The 24,718-nt window shown below is 38.3% G+C and overlaps 1 protein-coding gene across 3 annotated transcripts in view; it reads left to right on the top strand.

Annotated features, from left to right (window-relative positions):
• snu (ABC-type transporter snustorr) overlaps positions 1–24,718 on the top strand; it is a 490,105-nt gene that overhangs the window by 89,714 nt on the left and 375,673 nt on the right. Inside the window, exon 1 of one of the 3 annotated variants that reach the window (XM_083114475.1) lies at positions 7,051–7,068. The exons of the other annotated variants lie outside the window; for them this stretch is intronic. The gene's annotated coding sequence lies outside the window, so the exon portion shown is untranslated. Of the gene's footprint in view, positions 1–7,050; positions 7,069–24,718 lie in introns of those variants that run through there. 3 annotated transcript variants of the gene reach the window in all.

The following is a 24,718-nucleotide window of genomic DNA, read 5'->3' as shown; positions in this document are numbered from 1 at the left end:
AAAACACCTTCTCCAACATAGCTGGTGTAATCTCAGCAACTGCGGCCGTAATGCGTTGTTTCAACTGGGCTATGCTGTGGATCCTCGCCTCGTACACCTTAGACTTGATAAACTCTCAAATGAAAAAGACTTAGGGGGTCAGATCGAGTTGTGGGGGGGGGGGGCAACTCCCAGTTGCGAGACACGACGAAACCATCTACCGGTGAAAACTTCGTTTAGGTGATCACGAACGATGATGGCAAGATGGGGTGGTGCCCCATCCTGTTGGTGCATAGTAAGAAGCTTGGTGTGCCCCAATCCACCGTGCTATGAGCCACAGTTGGTAGATGCTGGGATTATGGATACTGAGTCCCTTGGTCGATGCTGTGGGGCTACGTGTGATCGCATCCTGTACATTTTCCACAATTTGTGGTGTTATGGCTGGCCTACCAGGGCGTTCTTCATCCTCAACACGACCTATTCACTTGAATTTGTTGGCCAGGTTCTTAATAGCCAGCCTGGTGGGGCCTGGTTTTCTGAATTTCCGAGTGAAGTCCATCCGCACCTGTTCATACGTCATTCCACGCAGACGAGCACAAACAACGGCTATTCTCTCTTCTATAGAGTACATTTTATCAGATCACTTGGAAAAAAAGAAAAGATTTGTCATTAGTTCATTGAAATGTTAAGTGACTTTATAGACACACTGTATTTGTGTTGAACACCCTCTCAACCCGGAAATAAGTAGGTTGACTATATAGGTTGCAATACGGATTTCCAATAGTTGATTCCTTTTCTTCATTCAGCGAAATTTATGAAACGGGGTGAAATTAACATCGTCACGAATGTTAAGCATTTATTTTTCAAGCATTTTCAAGTAGGTCAGTTCCAGCGCACATGAACGGATCGCGTGTTGAGGCAGTGTGTATTTAATTAATACCTAGACGGGAAGCAACGGTACGATATACCCCATACCAGTGGCGTGTACTGAGTCCAACATCTGGACTATCTCACTATGTCACGTGGTCCTAGGCTATGAATAGAAATAAATTTATCAACTCCTAAGAAATCAGGATACCAGATCATAAGAAATCAGGTTGCCAACTCATAAGAAATCAGGTTGCCAACTCATAAGAAATCGGGTTGCCAACTCATAGAAAATCAGGTTACCAACTCATAAGCAATCAGGTTGCCAACTCCAGAATCAGCAGCATGCATAATAGTATTTACAATTTCTGTTCGATTTTTCTCCTCTATTTTATTCACAAGACTTCAGGCTTTGCAAATATCTTAGCTAGCCTAGAATATACGCTCCTGCCACATACCTTTTATCAAAGGTGATAATAAAAACTAAGAATCATTCGTGTTCAAGAAAAATATACATAAATATGTTGTAACTTGCGATCATCAACTTCGAATCAATATGATTTATGGGTCCTCCTCAATAACAGAGAGGTCTAAGTCGTCGTCTTGAAATCAAGGAACCGTGGGTTCGGTTTCCGGTGTGGGAATATCATTCTTTGCATTTCACTATGAACTGTACGCCCAGTCTCGGCTATGTGCTTACAATTGACTTAAAACAAAAAGAAAATATTGTTTGTTGGACATGAACAAAGTGACTTACGAAGATTACTGGTACTTTTCTCCCTAAAAAGGTAGACAAACATGGATGTCGCCACAGGTTGGGTGAGGATGTGCTCTAGGCCGCCCTATTTTCAGAGTTAATTATGGTAGAGCAATATTCATACTCGCTCACACCTGGGAACAAAAGAGAGTGGGGGAGGAAATTTGGGGGAGTCAAGAAGATTAAGATGGAGATAGAGAAAGTGGGTAAATTTCTCGTATCGGACAAACGGATTTCTTCAAATTTACGGGAGAAATAACTTACCGAATGCAGTTTCTTTGTAGTTGTGGAAGTTCGGGGAAGTGTTTTCTCGCATCGTTTATTGAATTTTGCTGGTAAATCATCTATTTATCGATATAAATGTGTGACCGATGCACGAAAGCTCTTGCATCCATTTCCTTCCAGCCGGATGTTGCCTGTGTGTGATGACGTAATCCCGGTCAGTGTTTCCAAACACGTGTTTTTGTAACTGAAGAAGGTACATTTCCGCAAATGGTTTGTGTCAATAGTTCGTGGTGATATGTGTTAATGGTTCGTGGGGCTATGCGAGAATGGTGTGAGGCTATGCATTTTTTTTTCTAAACCAATTTTTAACTATTGTGACCTAAATGTGACCCAACCTAACCTAATCTTACCGGGAATGATTCGTGGGGCTATGTATGACTGGTTCGTGGGGCTATGCGTCAATGGTTTGTGGGGCTACGTAGGTATTTTTAGGTGGAGTGGGGTGGAAACACTACATGCCGACTACGGTAGTGAAACTGTGACCGCCATTTTGCGTGTTACCGAAGGGAAGAAACAACGAAGAAAACTTACTCGATATGTCGCAAATAGAGCTTTTTTCCGTGAAATAAGCGAAATGCCACCTTCAACAATGTTTCTCAATGCAGAATACGTAAGTAGGAATATTGAAATCAAAAGAAATAGCAAATTTCAGCTGTTTGTCCGATACGAGAAATTTACCGAGAAGGTGATATAGCAATCAATAAAGAAGGTGGGAGAGGCACAGAGAAGTAGAAAGAAAAGGAGATAGAAAGTAAGAACGTAGTAAACAGAAGAAGAAATATAGAGAAACGGAGAAAACGAAAGAGAGATAATTATAAAAAAAGAGAGAAAAGGAGACAAATAACAGAGAAAGAAAGTTGAAAAGAAATATTGAAACAAAGAACGGTAGAGTAAGATTACTTCCGTAACGTGGCTGTTATGCATTTGCAGCTTGGAAGCGAGTCTCAACTCCTGAAGCCTCCAATCAAGAAGCGAGCCGCTGACGTCATCTCAATGCAACACCTATCGCTAAACCTCTTTCTCCCGCTCTGCACTGTTGGTAGACTAGCTAGCTAGATCCACACAGTCAGCTGGAGATCTTCCGAAACTAATCGGACTATACAAAGAAGTATTACAGAAAGAGAGAGAAGAATAGAAGGTGAGAGAAATGGAGGAAGAAAGAGCGACGCAGCGAGAGAAAAGGATGTAGAGAAAGAAACAGAGTGAAAGGCAGAATCTTGAGATTTCACACCGAAACCACAAGCGAAGAGAAGGTTTCACCAATCGAATGTAGGCTTGCGCAGCGCGTCGTGGCGGAACGGTGGTGATATTTCTTTCGATCGCCACGTGACGTGTCGCTTGCCACTTCAGTGTGAAACCTCCCTTAGAAGCAGATGCAATTTGGACTATTTGAAACCAAATTCTCGAGCTCGAGACCTCTTCATTACAAGACGTGTTCAAAGTGAAATCCCTGGTGAAAATTACATGAGCCCCGTGCACAAATGAGGGGTCTAGTGAGAGAGGGAGTTATGCCACAAATCTTGAAAATTTTATTTTTTGCCATTTTCAGTCTTCTCCTACCATCTGTCATCTATCATGTGAACTACAACCATGTGGCATAGTTCCCGCTTGTTATGCAGCAGATACGTCCTCATCAGCATTTTGAGTGAGAGAAGGAGCTATGCCACTTACTGATGGTGTCTGCAATAGGAGTGGCAGAGGTTTTGTTGCAGTAACCGGTGCAAGATTTGATATCAGCCCTGAAGTTAAAAGATCTCATGGCAATAATGCCTTATATTCCTCCAGCTTTTCATGGTGTTTACCAAAAACTAAAACTAAAATCTCGCGCTGCGACGCCAAGGGTCCCGGGTTCGAATCCTGGTCGGGCTTGGTTGTTTGTGAATGTCCATTCATCAATTTCATCCTTTCATCACTCATCCTCATCTTCGCAAATTAGCCAAGAGGCACAAAACGCGAAGTAAAATAAACTAAATCAATCAATCAATCAATCAAAAACTAAAATCCACAGAAACAATGGACAGTGAAGATCCTTCAGACGACATATGAAGTTGTCTTTATGTAGATCAAATGTAACCCTGTGAACATGATTTACACTCAGGCAAAAGTACTTAAGCCTTGTTCAAAATATTTGATGTGCTAGATTGATTTTTTCACATGGGTATACTACAACAATATACCATACATGTTCATAATAAATGGTATTTATATTGAAATTCATATTTTTCCTTTTGAATAATTTACCTAACAATATGTTCAGCAAAAAAATTACCTTTTGTTACACAAACTATGACTCAACACAATGCTTTAGAAAACTCAATTTATTTCCATTTCTTGTTAAAGTGGCATAGCTCCCTCTCTCACTAGACCCCTCAAATGAAACAATTGAATTTTGTGCTCCATTCAGAATATATGGTTTGGTTGTATATGTTTCTCTTCTGTGGGGAGATGAATAACGTAAGAATGCACCACTTATTGACTTTCTGTTTGGGGGGGAGGGGAGGGGTGGTAGTAGAATATACTTAGATGTTGAACAGAGTAGAAATATAATGGTCAGAGAGACAAAGTTTTTTCACCAGCTTTTCAAATGTGGATTTCCTTTCCCACTTGAAAACTTTTACTACTCGACATTTCAATTACTTCCGCTCCATTTTTTTGTATCTATTTGGTCAGATGCTTTTGAAGCTTATGTATCCTCCTCTTACTAGCTTTTTTTCAACCGTATGTTCCTATTAAATTTATTTATTTATTTACTTAAAGTTTCAGATACAGTACTGAAAGACCATTTTGTACTGAAACTGCAGCAACAAGAAAAAATAAAAATAACAACAATAAAACAAGACAATACAAGATGGCAGACAAAAAAAATTGTTACATGTACATTCTTAGTGATTGTCGGAAACTATGTTCTGACAAGAAAATATCAACATTTACAGGCAGGTTATTATATAAGTAGGCAGGCGCGTCACCTGATAATGTTCGCATGAGCACGTGAACACTCATGTATCTTAAATTAGATAAATATTAAGTGCACACACACACACACATATGTTTTTATTCGAAAAAATACTATGTTTGATGTACGAGTATATACACAAAATTTACTCTGACACGACTTCTTTCACGTGTGTATGTGTGAGTATGAAGTGGACTTAACACAAACTTCGATTTACATTATGTACTGTATTATTCATGGAGCAAATGTAAGTTTTCATAGGAACGAGGAAAGACCGTAATAGCATAGCAGGACACATTGCAGTTATCCTCAAGACGCACTTGGGGCGGTATTCCATGTGAAACCAACTGAAGAGGCACTTTTCAACCGCACATATTTTGATTCATTTGAAATTTAGCATACTGAAAGGGCCACTTGAGGTAGGAAAATATGCAAAGTTGCAGATCCATATCTTTTGCATTTTCGACATTACAGTGTTGCAAACTGTGCGATTTTGACCATTTTTTCCGAACATCTTGTTAACTTTAAATTGCAATATTTCGGTAATCAGGGCACCTATAGAAGTGATTCAGATGGCGTTGGAAAGGTCTTGAAGGTCTCTTTCACACGAGATATTGCATATCCATGTCAGAGTAAAAGAACAATTGAAGGTGGTGTAAAGAAAACGGATCTTTTATTTTTCTTTTCAAAAACATTATATGTCATACATACACTATTTCTCAATAACTGTACAAAATTTGAAAATGGGACGCCAATAGGATCCGTAGTTATTTTTGATTTAAGGTAGGGTAGAGTAGGTTAGGTAATGCATGATAACATATTTTGATAGACAAATTCCTAATATTCAAAAGCAAACATCTAACAGAAATGAAATTTAATATGGTTTGAATTATCGTACATGAATATAATGTTAAATGTCCTATGGGACCGGACTTTTGAATCACCCTGTATTTTTAATAACTGCGAATTTAAACATTAGATTCATGTACGATAATTCAAATCATATTACATTTCATTTCTGTTAGACGTTTACTTTTGAATATTAGGAATTTGTCTATCAAAATATATTATCATGCATTACCTAAACTAATCTATCCTATCCTAAAACTAAAATAACTCCGGATCCCATTGGCGTCCCATTTTCAAATTTTGTACAGTTATTGAACAATGTATGACATATAATATTTTGAAAAATTTAAAAGGCCCGTTTTTGAGAAAATTGCTACGAAACGTTTCTTTACACCACCTTCATTTTGTTTACTCTGACATGGATATTCAATATCTCGTGTGAAAGAGCCATTCAAGACCTTTTCAACGCCGTCTGAATGACTTCTATAGGTGCCCTGGTTGCCGAAATATTACAATTTAAAGGTAACAAGATGTTGGAAAGAATTGTCAAAATCGCATAGTTTGCAACACTGTAATGTCGAAAATACAAAAGATATGGATCTACAACTTTGCATATTTTCCTATCTCAGTTGGCCCTTCCAGAATGACAAATTTCAAATGAATGAAAAACTGTAAGGTTGAGGACCTTGTTGATTTCACATGGAATGACCCACTTGTCCATTTGAGGTAGTTGCATGGAGACACGCCCAGAGAAAGAGAGAGAGAGAGAGAAACGGAGAACATAGTAAAGATAATTAGAGAGGAAATGAATAAGAAGAGAGAGAGAAATTGAGTTAATTATTAATTTCTTCCGAGACAACCTAAAAAAACATTGATTGATTGATATTGTTGTTTTAAGTCGACGTTATGCACAAATAGGCTAATCGGGACTGGACCTACAGTTTAAAGTGGGATCCGAACCACTATGTGCCTCCATCGGGTATCAAACCCGGGACCCTTTGATTACAAGGTGACTCTGAGATGAGAAATCACCATTCTAATAGTGCCTGTTCAGGAGTATATTGCATTATAACATTAGCATATTTTTCCTGCTTTTTCCACCTTCCCAATCCCCCCCGAGCACTTTTTCACGTCAGTGATGGATGTACAGGTGAATATGAAAAATTCACATGTAGTAGAAGACAGCCTGACAAAGACGGTCTGAAATATGACAGTTTTCTTTTTCAACTTACTTCTGCAAAGTCCTTCACTCTAATTTTCTTAATGAGAGTCACGCAATCATCAAGAGCCATTACGTAACTCCTGCTTTTCCGTGCTCATCAAACAGTCTCTCTGAATCCCAGTGTTAAGCTAAACAGAACATTGTATCATTCCTCAGGTACGTACAATTAACGCCATGTTACTTCTTATGCATACTTTATAACAGAAGCCAACGCTTTAAAATACGCAAGGTGTGATCAGAATGTGGATATAGTGACGGATAGATGGCTGCACTGGCGCGCGGAATGAAATTTCAGGTTTCCACGGGTCAGATGAATGTTGGTGTGTGCATTTGTTGTAGAGTTTAATCGTACTTGTAACAGCGAAGTGTTCGAGTAAAGTGTGAAGATGTAGTTACCTTTTCCATTGTTCTGTTCTCTAAAAGTAAGACAAACAAAATCTAGCAATGCAAGTTTCACCCATGTTATTGATGGATGCTGGCAGAAAAAGACGGTGAGCTCTGAATATTATATTCCATGTAAACCCTTATGGTCAATATGGTGAGATATAATTTTTGAGTATTGCAAGATAGAAAATGCGCTGGTACTACTTTACTATAGGGGTGACACCTATAAATCACTTATTTCGCACTTTTTTACATTGCTAACGTACTATTCTGCATTGCGGAAGATTTATTTAGGTGAAATAATGATTTTTTAACGAAAATAATGAATATGTCTTACATTTACGAGTACTTACCGTTACTCGTTATTTCGATTCTGTAACACACATTATGGCGATAGCGTACTGGTTCATCGCGCGTTGTGAGAGTATTTTGTCGATTTATGCAGTGTTGCAACCTTGTTCACCGCAAAATACCTACTATCGTGCCCGGATTTGAAATTATGCTAATACCTAGCAAATCATTGACGTTAGCCTCACAAACCATCGACGTTAGCCCCACAAACCATTCATGTTAGCCCCACAAACCATTCACGTTAGCCTCACAAACCATTCACGTTAGCCCCAAAAACAATTTTCCGTAAGATTAGGTTAGGTTAGGCAAGCGTAGTTAAAAAAAATTAAAAACAATTAAAGATACTGGACACGTCATGTTGTAGTGGAAACACGGCGGGTTTGAAACACTGACTACGGGGTTTACGTCATCTAACACACGGAACATTGTGCTCTCGTGCAGAAAGCAGATGGCGGCAGCAGAAACAGCGTGTCGGACAGAGATTTTCGCAGAAAACAACATGCATTCGCATTAAAATGGATCAAAACCACATCCATGAACTTCCACAACGCTACAGAAAATGATTTGCGTAAGTACTTTCCCCTGTAAAAAGTAAGAAATCGGTCACCCCTATAGTAAAGTGTTACCAATGCGTCTTTAGCTGCTGTCCGGAAATAAACGTATTTAAGCAGACGTCATGCTTGGTTCGTACTTAATAACATCTTGCTAAAAGCAGTCAAGTCAGAGTTTGTTTGACGTCCACTGCATGCAGTGATAGGCTCAGACTCTTGTACAAAAAAAAACAAGGAAACAGTGTTGCTACTACTCCATCAGGAGGCTTCATAAAAGCTGTTAGGAGAGAGAGTACCGTACATGAAATAAGAAAATGAGTGTGTAGCAATGAGATAAGAAGTGGCGTATGCTGAGCCCAAGACCTGAACTATCTTACTATAGCACATGGCCCTAGGCTGTGGAGGAAGGGAGAAGACTAGGCTGGCGTAAACCCCCGGTATAAGTGGTTAGACACACAGATTTTGTTAAGCCATGTTGCCATCCCAAACGGCAGCAGGTTTCCAACTTCTATGAATTCAGGTTGCCAACTCCTAAGAATTCAGGTTGGCAACTCCTAAGAATTCCGATTGGCAACTCCTACGAATTCAGGTTTCCAACTTCTAAGAATTCAGCTTTCCAACTTCCATGAATTCAGGTTTCCAACTTCTATGAATTCAGGTTGCCAATTCCTAAGAATTCAGGTTGGCAACTCCTAAGAATTCAGGTTGGCAACTTCTATGAATTCAGGTTGCCAACTCCTAAGAATTCAGGTTGGCAACTCCTAAGAATTAAGGTTTCCAACTTCCATGAATTCAGGTTTCAAACTTCTAAGAATTCAGGTTGCCAACTTCCATGAATTCAGGTTTCCAACTCCTAAGAATTCCGGTTGGCAACTCCTAAGAATTCAGGTTTCAAACTTCTATGAATTCAGGTTTCCAACTTCCATGAATTCAGGTTTCCAACTTCTATGAATTCAGGTTGCCAACTCCTAAGAATTCCGATTGGCAACTCCTACGAATTCAGGTTTCCAATTTCTAAGAATTCAAGTTTCCAACTTCCATGAATTCAGGTTTCCAACTTCTATGAATTCAGGTTGCCAATTCCTAAGAATTCAGGTTGGCAACTCCTAAGAATTCAGGTTGGCAACTTCTATGAATTCAGGTTTCCAACTGCTAAGAATTCAGGTTGTCAACTTCCATGAATTAAGGTTTCCAACTTCTATGAATTCAGGTTGCCAACTCCTAAGAATTCAGGTTGGCAACTCCTAAGAATTCAGGTTTCCAACTTCCATGAATTCAGGTTTCAAACTTCTAAGAATTCAGGTTGCCAACTTCCATGAATTCAGGTTTCCAACTCCTAAGAATTCCGGTTGGCAACTCCTAAGAATTCCGGTTGGCAACTCCTAAGAATTCAGGTTTCAAACTTCTACGAATTCAGGTTTCCAACTTCCATGAATTCAGGTTTCCAACTTCTATGAATTCAGGTTGCCAACTCCTAAGAATTCCGATTGGCAACTCCTACGAATTCAGGTTTCCAACTTCTAAGAATTCAGGTCTCCAACTTCCATGAATTCAGGTTTCCAACTTCTATGAATTCAGGTTGCCAACTCCTAAGAATTCAGGTTGCCAACTCCTAAGAATTCAGGTTTCAAACTTCTATGAATTCAGGTTTCCAACTTCTATGAATTCAGGTTGCCAACTTCTATGAATTCGGGTTGCCAAATCCTAAGAATTCAGGTTGCCAACTCCTAAGAATTCAGGTTGGCAACTCCTAAGAATTCAGGTTTCCAACTTCTATGAATTCAGGTTTCCAACTGCTAAGAATTCAGGTTGTCAACTTCCATGAAATAAGGTTTCCAACTTCTATGAATTCAGGTTGCCAACTCCTAAGAATTCAGGTTGGCAACTCCTAAGAATTCAGGTTTCCAACTTCCATGAATTCAGGTTTCCAACTTCTAAGAATTCAGGTTTTCAACTTCCGTGAATTCAGGTTTCCAACTTGTATGAATTCAGGTTGTCAATTACTAAGAATTCAGGTTGGCAACTCCTAAGAATTCAGGTTTCCAACTTCTATGAATTCAGGTTGCCAACTCCTAAGAATTCAGGTTGGCAACTCCTAAGAATTCAGGTTTCCAACTTCCATGAATTCAGGTATCCAACTTCTAAGAATTCAGGTTTTCAACTTCCATGAAATAAGGTTTCCAACTTCTATGAATTCAGGTTGCCAACTCCTAAGAATTCAGGTTGGCAACTCCTAAGAATTCAGGTTTCCAACTTCCATGAATTCAGGTTTCCAACTCCTAAGAATTCAGGTTTTCAACTTCCATGAATTCAGGTTTTCAACTTCCGTGAATTCAGGTTTCCAACTTGTATGAATTCAGGTTGTCAATTACTAAGAATTCAGGTTGGCAACTCCTAAGAATTCAGGTTTGCAACTTCTATGAATTCAGGTTGCCAACTCCTAAGAATTCAGGTTGGCAACTCCTAAGAATTCCGATTGGCAACTCCTACGAATTCAGGTTTCCAACTTCTAAGAATTCAGCTTTCCAAATTCCATGAATTCAGGTTTCCAACTTCTATGAATTCAGGTTGCCAATTCCTAAGAATTCAGGGTGGCAACTCCTTAGAATTCAGGTTTCCGACTTCTATGAATTCAGGTTTCCAACTGCTAAGAATTCAGGTTGTCAACTTCCATGAATTAAGGTTTCCAACTTCTATGAATTCAGGTTGCCAACTCCCAAGAATTCAGGTTTCCAACTTGTATGAATTCAGGTTGGCAACTCCTAAGAATTCAGGTTTCCAACTTCCACGAATTCACGTTTCAAACTTCTAAGAATTCAGGTTGCCAACTTCCATGAATTCAGGTTGCCAACTCCTAAGAATTCCGGTTGGCAACTCCTAAGAATTCAGGTTTCCAACTTCTAAGAATTCAGGTTGGCAACTCCTAAGAATTAAGGTTTCCAACTTCCATGAATTCAGGTTTCAAACTTCTAAGAATTCAGGTTGCCAACTTCCACGAATTCACGTTTCAAACTTCTAAGAATTCAGGTTGCCAACTTCCATGAATTCAGGTTGCCAACTCCTAAGAATTCCGGTTGGCAACTCCTAAGAATTCAGGTTTCCAACTTCTAAGAATTCAGGTTGCCAACTCTTAAGAATTCAGGTTGCCAACTCCTAAGAATTCAGGTTGCCAACTCGTAATAATTCAGGTTGCCAACTCCTAATAATTCAGGTTGCCAACTCGTAATAATTCAGGTTGCCAACTCCTAAATCGCCATTATCATCTTATTAAAAATTAGGTTTATTCAGAGTTTCTAATCGATGTTTGTTCTGTATTTTACTCTCTAAGCTTCAAGCTTCGCAGATAGCTTAGGTAGCCTAGAATATACGCTCCTGGAGATAAGGATCAACTGATTTCATGCAAATGTCTTCGTTTTTTCTCCACGAGATTCAGGATGTTGAAATTATTGGGTGCAAGCTTCGAACCACGGAAACCGGAAGCTAGCAAATTAATATAATAGCTTAACTAAAATTGGATAGCATGATGACATGTACCATTCACTCTTCTCCAACTACATAGATGGTATATATGCATTGTATGCCATATGGCGATTGCTGCCAGGGTTTTATCCAAAACTGCTGTGCGTCCGCAAAAGAGGAAGATGTGGAACCCCTTATATATCAGCCTTAGAGTATGTTTTACGCATATAATTTCAGTTCAGTCACATAAATTCGCTTTATTTATTATAAGGGAACGGTTCTTACAACTAGGAGTGGAACAGGATCTACAGAGAAATGATTTCAAAACGAGGCAATGGTCTTTATGGGTGTAGCTCTCTTTTTGGTGGCATATGCCTTATTTTGTAGCTTTCCTGGAAAAACAAATGCTGACGTCCATAGAACCATCAAAATTAGGCTTTTCTAAGATATTCATTCTGGTAGCCGGACAATTGCGATGGCTGACAATTGCAAGGCGGACAATTGCGATGAACACAGTTAGAAGTGAAAGGGCGGGTGGACAATTGCGATGACATTCTAAATGTTCTATCAAATTGAAGGGTATGACTTAACACCCCGTACAATACCTCTTACAAGAGAATTATGGGAAATGTTGATGTTTTGGAATAAGACACTGATTCCTCTCATACTTTCTCCAGGCTTGAGACTGGCAAGGTAGTTTGTAAACGTGCTTGCTTTACAATCACTTTGGCGTGTTTAAAATCAGTGTTTTAGTCATAACTATTTCCTCATTCTCGTATTTTTGTTATTACCTTTCTTTCTTCTTTTATTTCTTGTCAGCACGGAAGTGCTTCGCCAAACTTGTCTGGGACTTTGGTTCCATCGAGTTCTTGAGCATGGGCTAGAGCCAACAAACCACCTTTTGAAGTGTCCCGTTTCCTCATATGTGCGAATACACTTCCCAACTCTCTCGTCGATTCTAATGTCACGCTTCTTCCTTTTCTGACCTTTTAGATTAATGCCCGCATCAGACGGAACTGGATTTCCAGTAGGTATGCCCTACTTGGCGCTGGACTGGCTACCAATTTGCTAGTTTTCGCCTCACACAATACTTATCAGCATACTTGTCGATAGACTTTTGTTCCCACGAGGGAAGTTGTAATGGCGGCCGCGTGAGATGTAAACAATGTATCACTTCACATTTTTGAAAGCTGATACCTATTCAACCGAGAGGATTAACGTTTCGTATAAACCGTTATTAGGTACAAAACAATGGCGCTGCTTAAATACATACTTTACAACGTTTACTGTACACGTAAGGAATAATGTTTTAGTTGTTTCAAATGTAAACACAGTGCACTCAGCATAGATGAAGTAACTCAACGCGCCTTTCATGCTGTATACGTTATACATTGCTGGAGTAACACTCGGAAACCACAGACAAAAACGCTCCTTTGTACACTCACATATTATCTTCACATGGCGAAACTTTGCTCTGATTGGCTGTTCCACGGAATCCAGTCGAGGAAAGCTAGTCAATTAGAACATGTCCTATTCCTCCAAACCAGTCAAGCAGTCAGCCAGTCGGCCATGAAACCTAGAGAGTTAGTTCAGCGCCAACTAGGGCATTCCTACTAGAAATCCAGTTCCGTGTGATAGGGGCTTAAGTTCCATCCGCATGTACTTGATGTTGGTGTCTTCTGCTTGGCTCTTGAGGTAGGCCAGAACATTATGAATTTTTGGATGCTGTCTTCCAAGCCGTATTATGTTGTTACATTCTTCTACAGCATTATTAGTTCTGTGGCGCCTTTGGTTAAGTTAGGCTCTACCATTAATTTGTAAAATGACCTTCACCGTCAAAATCATCGGAATTGTCCGTGATTTTGGCTTCATCGCAATTGTCCTACATTCGATATTCTATGGAGTTTCAAAGAAACGCGAGTAAATCTCTTCTTACTACCCAACCTACCACGAGGGGATCTCAGTATGTAACCCGCTACCTGCTATTCCCTCCGTGTCTGCAACATTGGAAACAAATTTAAATAGATGCAAAGGGTACGTAGTTTATGCCGATACACACAGCAAAACCGGCTTGTCCCGTTCTTCCCGCTGGGCTTTTAGGGAAACCTCTGACCCTGAGGCCCCAAGGTCTTCTCCCCGCAGTCCACGGCCTGGCATTGGCCATTCCGCTTCCGTGGAAGCCAATTAGAATTTCGGTCAACAAGCCGAGCCATTAATGCATTAATTTCGTACATGAACAATGGCGATGACCTTAAGATATTATGATTCAGATTTCAGAAGCGGTCTCAAATGTTGGCCCGTGTGGAGTAAAGGCAAAGACCTTGATGCTCTAGAGGTGTTCTGCGAGTGTAGATGGCAACCTCGTGAATCTATTTTCACGTTGGTTCACCACATCTCGAGAGAAGCTATCAAATTGTTCCCATAGTTAGCGTTGCGTTAGTGACTGCAATCAGATGATTTCCCTCGGAGAGTGCCGAAGTTATGGAGACATTTCTCCATAACACGATAAATCGTGTATTAACATGGAGCATAGTGACTTGACTTACTTATGTCGTCAGCGAATTTCTCTGGTTCGAGTCCCTGCCAAAGCATGGATGACCTCCCCGATGGAGGCACATAGTGGTTCGGATCCTACTTTAAACTGCAGGTCCAGTCCTGATTAGCCAGTGGCGTATACCGAGTCCAAGATGTGGGCTATCTCACTATGTCACGTGGTCGTAGGCTATGAATAGAAATAAGTTTACCAACTCCTAAGAAATAAGGTTGCCAACTCATAGTAAATCAGGTTTCCAACTCATAGTAAATCAGCCCGACCCTGTGGCCGAGTGGTTAGCACATCGCGCTGCGACGCCAAGGGTCCCGGGTTCGAATCCCGGTCGGGCTTGGTTGTTTGTGAATGTCCATTCATCAATTTCATCATTTCATCACTCATCCCCATCTTCGCAAATTAGCCAAGAGGCACAAAACGCGAAGTAAAATAAACTAAATCAATCAATCAATCATAGTAAATCAGGTTGCAAACTCATAGGAGATCAGGTTGCCAACTCATAGCAGATCAGGTTGCCAACTTATAAGAAATCAGGTTGCCAATTCCAGAATCACCATAATCATTTCACTGATATGAACATTTCTAATCGATTTTCCTCCAGTATTTTACTCTCTAGACTTCAGGCTTCGCAGACAGCCTAGCTAGCTTACAATATACGCTCCTGCTGTGCATAGAGTGGACTTAAAACACTAATTCGGAAACTCAAACCAAAGCATGGGCGTTTGTTGGGAGCATCCTTTCGTCTAATCGTCACTTATCCTCATCGCCGCGATAAGTAAAAAAGTAGCGGAAAAGCCACGTTAAATAACAAATGAAAATACAAATTCTCGACTTACAGACACAGTATGAAAAACTCAATGTGACGAGCAAGGCAGTAATTTATTTTATTAAAAACATAAACTAAACGTAACGGTTCAACCTTCTAGCAAGGTCTTCTTCTGACTCTTCTGAAATTAGGTTAAAAATGCTACGAGAATGGGACTAAAACGCATTATTTTTCAACTTTCCCCTCCCTTATCATGTTTCAATGATATCACCATTGGTGTATGTGGGAGTATACATACACCGTGTATCGGGAAAATTTCCAGTAGGAGAGAAATTTCAGGAACTAAGGATTTGATATTTACATGCCCCCAGGGGATAAATATAGGGAGGGAATTCCTTTCATCATTCTTACAAATATCACCCTCTGTGTCCATGTGTGGGTACTTCTTAATAAATCCGATAAACACCCATATCCAAGCACCTTGTCTCGCACTCAGGGTTGTTAATGGTTCAGACACGCAAGAAATCTAATGGACTCTATTGGGTATCGTAACAGCACCGGAACCTTTATTCCCGCTCAATTTTAATTCGGTCCAAGTTGCTTATTGTTTCATTGAAAAAAGGTTTCTGGACCGTATTTAAATTGATCAGGAAAAAAGGTTTCTGGACCGTATTTAAATTGATCAGGAAAAAATGTTTCTGGATCGTATTTAAATTGATCAGGAAAAAATGTTTCTGGACCGTATTTAAATTGATCAGGAAAAATGTTTCTGGACCGTATTTAAATTGATCAGGAAAAAGGTTTCTGGACCGTATTTAAATTGATCATGAAAAAAGGTTTCTGGACCGTATTTAAATTGATCAGGAAAAAATGTTTCTGGACCGTATTTAAATTGATCAGGAAAAAATGTTTCTGGACCGTATTTAAATTGATCAGGAAAAATGTTTCTGGACCGTATTTAAATTGATCAGGAAAAATGTTTCTGGACCGTATTTAAATTGATCAGGAAAAAGGTTTCTGGACCGTATTTAAATTGATCATGAAAAAAGGTTTCTGGACCGTATTTAAATTGATCAGGAAAAAATGTTTCTGGACCGTATTTAAATTGATCAGGAAAAAATGTTTCTGGACCGTATTTAAATTGATCAGGAAAAATGTTTCTGGACCGTATTTAAATTGATCAGGAAAAAGGTTTCTGGACCGTATTTAAATTGATCAGGAAAAATGTTTCTGGACCGTATTTAAATTGATCATGAAAAAATGTTTCTGGACCGTATTTAAATTGATCAGGAAAAAATGTTTCTGGACCGTATTTAAATTGATCATGAAAAAAGGTTTCTGGACCGTATTTAAATTGATCATGAAAAAATGTTTCTGGACCGTATTTAAATTGATCAGGAAAAATGTTTCTGGACCGTATTTAAATTGATCATGAAAAAATGTTTCTGGACCGTATTTAAATTGATCAGGAAAAAATGTTTCTGGACCGTATTTAAATTGATCAGGAAAAAATGTTTCTGGACCGTATTTAAATTGATCAGGAAAAATGTTTCTGGACCGTATTTAAATTGATCAGGAAAAATGTTTCTGGACCGTATTTAAATTGATCAGGAAAAAGGTTTCTGGACCGTATTTAAATTGATCATGAAAAAAGGTTTCTGGACCGTATTTAAATTGATCAGGAAAAAATGTTTCTGGACCGTATTTAAATTGATCAGGAAAAAATGTTTCTGGACCGTATTTAAATTGATCAGGAAAAATGTTTCTGGACCGTATTTAAATTGATCAGGAAAAAGGTTTCTGGACCGTATTTAAATTGATCAGGAAAAATGTTTCTGGACCGTATTTAAATTGATCATGAAAAAATGTTTCTGGACCGTATTTAAATTGATCAGGAAAAAATGTTTCTGGACCGTAGTAGTGGGTTTTATGCTACGGACAGGACGAGAAAGTACGAACCTCTCTCCAGCAGCTTTGGCCATACTTAAAACTTGGTCAACATGCCCATTTGAGTTTTTTTGCTCAAGTGTAGAGCTCTTATAATTTAAGATTTTTGTAAAAATGCCCTCGGGAATTTTTCAGAAAGTACGAACCCCTCCTCAAGCAGATTTGCTATACTTACAAAAGTTGCATTAGCCAGATTTTTGTCAAAAATTGATATATTTTTGGCCACACCAGAAATTAAGCTTATAGTATGTTTTTCTGTCAAAATCCCAGGAATCTTGAATTGATATCTATTGGGTTCTGAGACCGAGTGGAGTGTAGTACCTGCCTAAGCCAAGAATTTTATAATTTGGAAAATATCAAACTCCTCCTCAAGCAGATTTACAAAAAATTGCATTAGTTTGTCTATAAACTTGTATCCATACCTACCTATACATATTTACTTCAGGTTTAAGTTCAATTGGATACTGTTCAATTTGCTTATCCAATATTAAAACAATGCAATATGCAGAGCCTACCTCTAGAATTGGTCCGTTTTTGCATGTTTCCCCTCTGTGGCAATGTGCGCAATTCCCGAGACGGTAGTATTGATTTTTTTCCTCAGCGCCAGTATTTACAGAAATTCCCGATTATTGCATCAGCCAGTTATGTGAGAGTGACTGAGGGGAACAGACGTGTTGATACAGTGCTTCTTATACTTACAGGCCTGTTTGGTTTAATTGAACAATATAAAATCTGTTATTTGTTGTAATCCAGTCATATTTAGAGTCAAGCTTATATTTGTCCCAGCCTGTTATACATAACAAGGTTATTGCCATTCTATAGATGCATGTTCGTGCAGGCATTTGGGTCAGTGTGAATGATTTTCCACTTGTAAGCTATTGGCTTTACAACCTGTCATAAGATTAATATTAATAATATTAATCCATAGAGATTAGATTTGAATCCCAGGAAATTTTATATAAATACCAAAACCAAAAATATTAAGTGTATATATACATATATACATATACACATACAAATCACAGTGCTGAACCCAACTGATATTTTTTATTCAGTATAAAGTTTTGAATTGAAACCCAGGAAATTGTATATAATAAACAACAGCAAAAATGCCGAATCAAAAATATTGTAATCAGTGCAATAAAAATATATCCAGCTCTAATTGGGCCAAGCATCAAAAAATTTGTAATCCAGACAAATACAAAACTCCCACAAAAATTTGCCCCAAATGCAATAGAAAATATAACATGGAATATTTCACATATAAACATAAAGATACTTGCTCTGCACAGTCATCAACATCTGGTTTGAAAAGAAAGCACGAAGCACCTGTTAATGCTGGACCAGCAAAGCAGCCACGCCATGAACCTATCCGTAGCAGTTTTAATGCCCAACTTAGGGATTACCGGTTTGTATCAGAGCCAAGATGTGGCATTGAGAATTTCTTGAACAGTGTAAATTCTGATCTGCAGGCAATTCTTAATGCACAAAATGGCTCTTATAAACTGTCCCTCAAATTGTTTGTACAATATAAGAAGCCAAACGGCACAAAATTTACACAGCCCCACATAACAGAAACTGTACCTGTATATTCAAATGCAAATTCAGACACAATAATAAGCAGCTTGATAAATCAACTGAACATCAAACACTCTGAATTTGCGGCAAAAGAATCAGGATGGAGCCTATGCGGTTCATCACACAAGTTATATGTTAATATTTCTGAATTCAGCCCATTACAAGGATCTACTTATGTACCATTGCCTGCTAATATCAAAAACAAAAGAGCCGTGGTCAATATAAAAAATGCCGACCAGAAATGCTTTTTGTGGTGTATATTAGCTGCTTTGTATCCAGTTTCAAGCCATCCTGAGAGAATAACTTATTACAAACAGCATGAACATGATTTTGACGATGTAATGGAGGGTTTGGAATATCCAATGTCAGTTCAGAATATTGATAAATTTGAAAAAAAGGCCAGGCATATCAATGGCAAACAATTATCTATTAATGTATTTATTTGTTCCACTGGTAATTGTCCGATAGCACCTCTCAGAATCAGTACAATTGATGATGAATCTGCTATTCCAATTGATCTGCTCTTAATTGAAGGGGATTGCACATACCATTACACTCTGATACATAATCTTGAAGCTTTAGTGAGAACACAACTAGACAAAACTCATACAATATTCAAGTTGTGCAGAAGATGTTTGACTGTATTTGATGGTCAAAAAATGGTAAATAGGATTCCTGAAAAAAATGCAGAAATTGCAAAAAACAAGTTAATTGAGCATCTGAAATACTGTGGGAACCATAAACCTGTTCATATGGTGATGCCCAATCCAAGTGAAAATTGCAAATTCAAAAAGTATGAAGCCTTGTTGGAACACCCAGCATATATTGTCTGTGATTTCGAATCGAACCTCAAACCTATTGCATTCTGTAGCCCAGATCCAGAAGAATCATCAAGTACACCATACCAGCAACATGAACCTTCCAGCTTTTGTTCTGTGGTTATACGGGATGGTGTAGCTAGTGAGCCATACTTATACGTGGGACCAAATGCCATCAAAATATTTGCACATAGAATGGAAAATGAGTGCCGTGACATAGCATCTAACAACTTATTAAAATCAGAGCCTATGTTGCCTTTAACAGAGGAACAGATTGAAGATTTCAACAATGCAGAAAAATGCCCGGTATGTGATTCTGAATTTTCAGATACAAATATTAAGGTTCATCACCATTCTCATACAGATGGTCGATATAAACAGGCCCTGTGTAATAGCTGTAATATTAAGATCAAGAGACCAAGATTTATCCCCATATTTTGCCATGGAGCATCCAATTATGATTTCCATCATCTGATCAGGTACGAGGGGTTTGAGAAGCAGAATTTAAATATTTTAGCTGAAAATGATGAGAAATATATATCTATTAGCAAGATAATTAAAGTTGATGGTGTTCCTATTCACATAAGATTTCTTGATTCTTACAGATTTTTACCTGCTAGCCTGGCTACACTGGCCTCTCAATTATCTGATGATGACTTGAAAATCACACGTGCCTCGTTTCCAAATCAGGACCTGAAATTAATTAGGCGGAAGGGTGTATATCCATATGACTATGTCACAGATTTTTCTAAATTTGATGAGTGTTCCCTGCCACCACAAGAAGCATTTTACAGCAAAATCAGAGGATCTGGAATCACTGATGAAGATTATCACCATGCCAAATTGATGTGGAAGAGTTTAAAATGCAAGACATTTCGTGATTATCACATGGCTTATTTGAAACTTGATGTGACCATCTCAGCTGATGTAATACAGACATTCAGAAAATCTTCCATGCAAAATTATGGACTGGACCCAGTGTATTTTTACAGTGCCCCGGGCCTAGCATGGGCCGCAACGTTTTTCAATACCAAAAAGCAATTGGATCTAATCCAAGATCAAGATATGTATCTGTTTATGGAGAAATGTATAAGAGGAGGGATGGTGCAATGTTCCCAGAGATATGCCAGAGCAAATAACAAGTATATGCCTGATTATGATCCAGCACGGCCATCAAATTATATACTGTATGTGGATGCAAACAACCTCTATGGTCATGCTATGATGGATAAACTGCCATATGCAGGGCTTGAGTGGGTTGAAGATTTCAATATTGAAGATCTTAAGAATTTTGATGACAGTGACAGTGGCCTCTTCATAGAGGCTGATCTGATATTTCCAGATCATTTGCACAATAAATTTTCTGATCTGCCCCCAATTCCCGAGGTTCAGTGCTCACCTGGTTCTAAACAGAAGAAGCTCATGATGACCCTGGAGCCGAAACAGGGTTGTGTCTTATATTACAAAAACCTCCAGTTCCTGATGAAACATGGTGTCCAATTGACCAAAATTGGAAAAGTTTTGAGGTTCAGGCACTCAAGATGGTTGAAACCATACATTGATACAAACACAGAGCTTCGAACATCTGCAAAGAGCCAATTTGATAAGAGCTTGTTTAAATTGATGGTGAATTCTGTGTATGGCAAAACAATTGAAAATGTCAGAAAACATACCGATGTTAAAATAATTACTGACCCCAGCCTGAGCAAAAAATTGGTTGCAAAGCCCAACTTCAATTACAGAAGAATTTATGATGAGTACATGGCACTTTTCAACATGATGAAAACAAAGATCAAGTTTGATAAACCTATTTATGTAGGGGCTGTAATATTGGAATTGTCCAAATTACATATGTTAATATTGTATTATGATGTGCTGAAACCTTTTTATGGTGATCGTGTAAAATTATTGTACATGGACACGGATAGTTTTATTCTTGATATTCAAACAGAAGATGTTTATCAAGATATGTCACAGCCTGAATTGCTTCAATACTTTGATACCAGTGAACATACAAGAATTCAACCCCACAACAAAAAGGTGCCTGGCAAGTTAAAAGATGAGACACTTGGTGATGTTATTGTGGCATTTGCTGGGTTAAGAGCCAAGATGTACAGTTTTGAAACATGTAGTGGTGCTGTTGCCAAAAAGGCCAAGGGCATTGGCAGAGTTACTGTGGAAAAAGATCTTGTATTTGAAGATTATAAAAATTGCATCAAATCCCAGAGTTCAATTAGAACATCAGAAAATAGAATTCAGAGTGAGGATCACTTATTGACTTCAAATGTTGTAAGAAAAGTGGCCCTGGACCCACATGATGACAAGAGATGTATTTTGTCATGTAACATACATACTTTACCTTGGGGGCATTGTGATTTGAAAAGTGGGAAACAATGCCCAATTACAGAGCATGATTTGAAATAAATAAACATGCCTATGAACTTATTTGGGTTCAAAAAACAGGCTATTATGGACCTGCCGATACCACAACCCTCTCCTGATATGCTGTCTAAGCTGAGTGGCTTGTTAATTATTCATCTGAACAGCATACTTACAGATAATGATGATGAAACAGGCAAAACATTGTACATATTTAACAATAATTTAAATCATTACCAATTACCTGTAGGTGGTCAATTGCAATTTATTACAACCCCTGAGGGTGATGTCAAGATTTCAGTAGGGAGAAATATTTATAGAATTAAGCACTCAAACATGGTTTCTGGCACTGTATATACTGTTTCTGCTGGTGACTGCTTATATATTGAGGTCCCTGGATCCTATGACAAGCTTATACCCTTTTTTATAGAATTAAGAATCAGATACTCTATAATAAATAACCAGTAAAAACAAAAATGCCTAATGATATATTTGGCCATACAAGACATGAAGATCACAGTGATGAGATTCTGATGCTTGATGTCAGAGTCAAGAAATTGAGAAGTGATTTACAAGCTTTACAGACCACACTCAATGCCAGTCTTCAATTAGAAATTACAAATTTGCAATCACAATGCATGGACCCTCTTCTCAAAATTGATTCCGAACTCAAAGTGCTGCTTCAGAAATATACTGACCTGGCTACATTGGATAATTTTCAAAGTTTAGAAGAAGCTGTAGCAGCTCTTCAAGCCAAATTTAAGACCCAGGCTAACAACTCTGAGCAATTGAAACAACAATTGGAAGAGCAAATAAATAATGTCCAGGCACAGCTCCAAACAATTGTCAAAAGCATAAAATCACAAGAAGATTTTGATCTAGTGATTTCCACTCTAAAAGAACAGATTCAGTCACTCCAGATACCTAATCTGGATCCTCTGCACAATGCCATAGACGAGGTTAAAGAAAAAATTGAGACACTTGAAAATTTTATGAACAATTTGCCATCTTCTGATGCTTTGAATGCAATAACTCGGAGTGTAGCAAATATTAAGCTGCAACTTGAAACATATGAAGATTTTGGAAAAATTCAAAGTTCCATAACCCATCTTGAAGGTACAATAGCAGCAGTGCAAAATGATTTGGCAAATGTACTAGAATCTCGCCTGCCTGGAATTGTAGATACCCTTGTCAGTGTCCAGCACCAAATCACAAAGCTTGAAAACCTCAACACTGAATCTGAACTGTCTCATTTTCATCATTTGATAGATGATATCCAAACAAAGCTTGAAATTTTACAGCAATCAACACCCACTCAGGCAGATATAGCCCTGCTCCAAAATGCCATGCAAAATGTGGCTGATGCTTCTGAATTAAATAATGTGAAATTGGCACTTGAATTTTTACAAAATACAGTATCAAATCTTCCCACATCACAGGAACTTAAAAATATTAAGAGAGCTGTGAATAGGATATTGAAATCGGAAGATATCAAGAATATCCAGGCAGAGATCAAACATCTCACACAGACAGTAGCCACTCTACCAACAAATCAACATATTAATGAACTGCATGCCCTGTTTGAGGATATCAGAAGACAGGTCCATGATCTTACTGCTCAAAATTCAAAATTGGCAGTTGTTGAAAATTTACAGCAAATTGTAGCTAATATCAACCAACAACTAGGAACCATGGAATCCAATCAAGCAAATGCTCTGTCTGTTTTTGCCACCCAGCTTCAAGAGATTGTGCAACAATACAAGAAACTTATTGTGGACATAAAGATTAAGCCAGGCCATGATGATGTTGTTAGGACCATCAATGAGCACCTTGAATCTGTAACAAGCAGATTGCTCACAGCAGAAAAGGAAATAACAGGCATAATCGAGAATCCAAAACATACAGTAATTCTTGAATTGTACAGCATCCCCAACAAAGAATATGATTCTCCATTTACACCAGGTGGCAAAATATATATGCTGTCCCCTGCACAATTTTATTACCAGTTTTTTGTTGGGGGCACACTTAGACCAATCAAGATCAAATATTGGCATCAGCCACAGGCACACCACTACCCTACCTTATCAATAACAAATGCTGATAACAAAGTAAAAATCACCAGTGTAGAGTTAGAGGATTTTACAGACCCCAATACATTAGAAACAGCCTATACTGAAGATGATGGATCTCTGGAATTTAAAATACAAATAGGAGACAAATTATATTTAGAAAATCCTGTAGTATCAGCTGCTGAACACCCCATAGTTGCAATATTCTTGTTTACATATTATGTCTAGACAAATTATTGTTGATGAATTACACAGACAAGCCAGGCATAATTATAAGAGACTGCCAGTAGTCACAAAAGGCATAGATGATTTATGGCAGAGCGACTTGATTGAGTTGTCAAGTGGGCAGTTGAAAAACTTGGACAAAATCAACAAGGGCTACAAGTATCTACTCACTGTGATAGACACATTTTCAAAATTTGCCTGGGCTGTGCCACTCAAATCCAAGACTGGAAAATGTGTTACAGAAGCCTTCAGGACAATCATCAATCAGAGTGGAAGATCACCGCGCTATTTGCAAACAGATAATGGCAAAGAATTTTATAATTCAGTGTTTCAACAATTTATTAAAAGCCAGGCAATAAAACATTACTCGAGTTACAGTGATCTCAAAGCCTCAATTGTAGAGAGATTCAACAGAACCTTAAAAAATCTTATGTATAAACAATTTACACTCCAAGGTAATTATAAATGGCTTACAATCCTACCAGAACTTCTACATAAATATAACAACTCGGTCCATTCCACAATCAACATGAAACCCTCTGAAGTAACTTCATCTGATGAGCAAAAATTGATCAGGACTGTTTATTATCCTAGATACCAGCCAACAACAAGAAAGGCCAAATACAGGGTGGGTGATCAAGTAAGAATCAGCAAATATAAGCACTTATTCAAAAGAGGCTTTACAAGAAACTGGAGTACTGAATTATTTACAGTGGTTCAAGTTAAACCCG

The sequence above is a fragment of the Lepisma saccharinum genome, chromosome 29 (genome assembly GCF_977018435.1).
Source record: "Lepisma saccharinum chromosome 29, izLepSacc3.1, whole genome shotgun sequence".
Lineage (NCBI taxonomy): Eukaryota > Metazoa > Arthropoda > Insecta > Zygentoma > Lepismatidae > Lepisma > Lepisma saccharinum.
The sequence above is the reverse complement of the archived record's forward strand: the minus strand, read 5'-3'. Positions and strand labels throughout refer to the sequence as shown.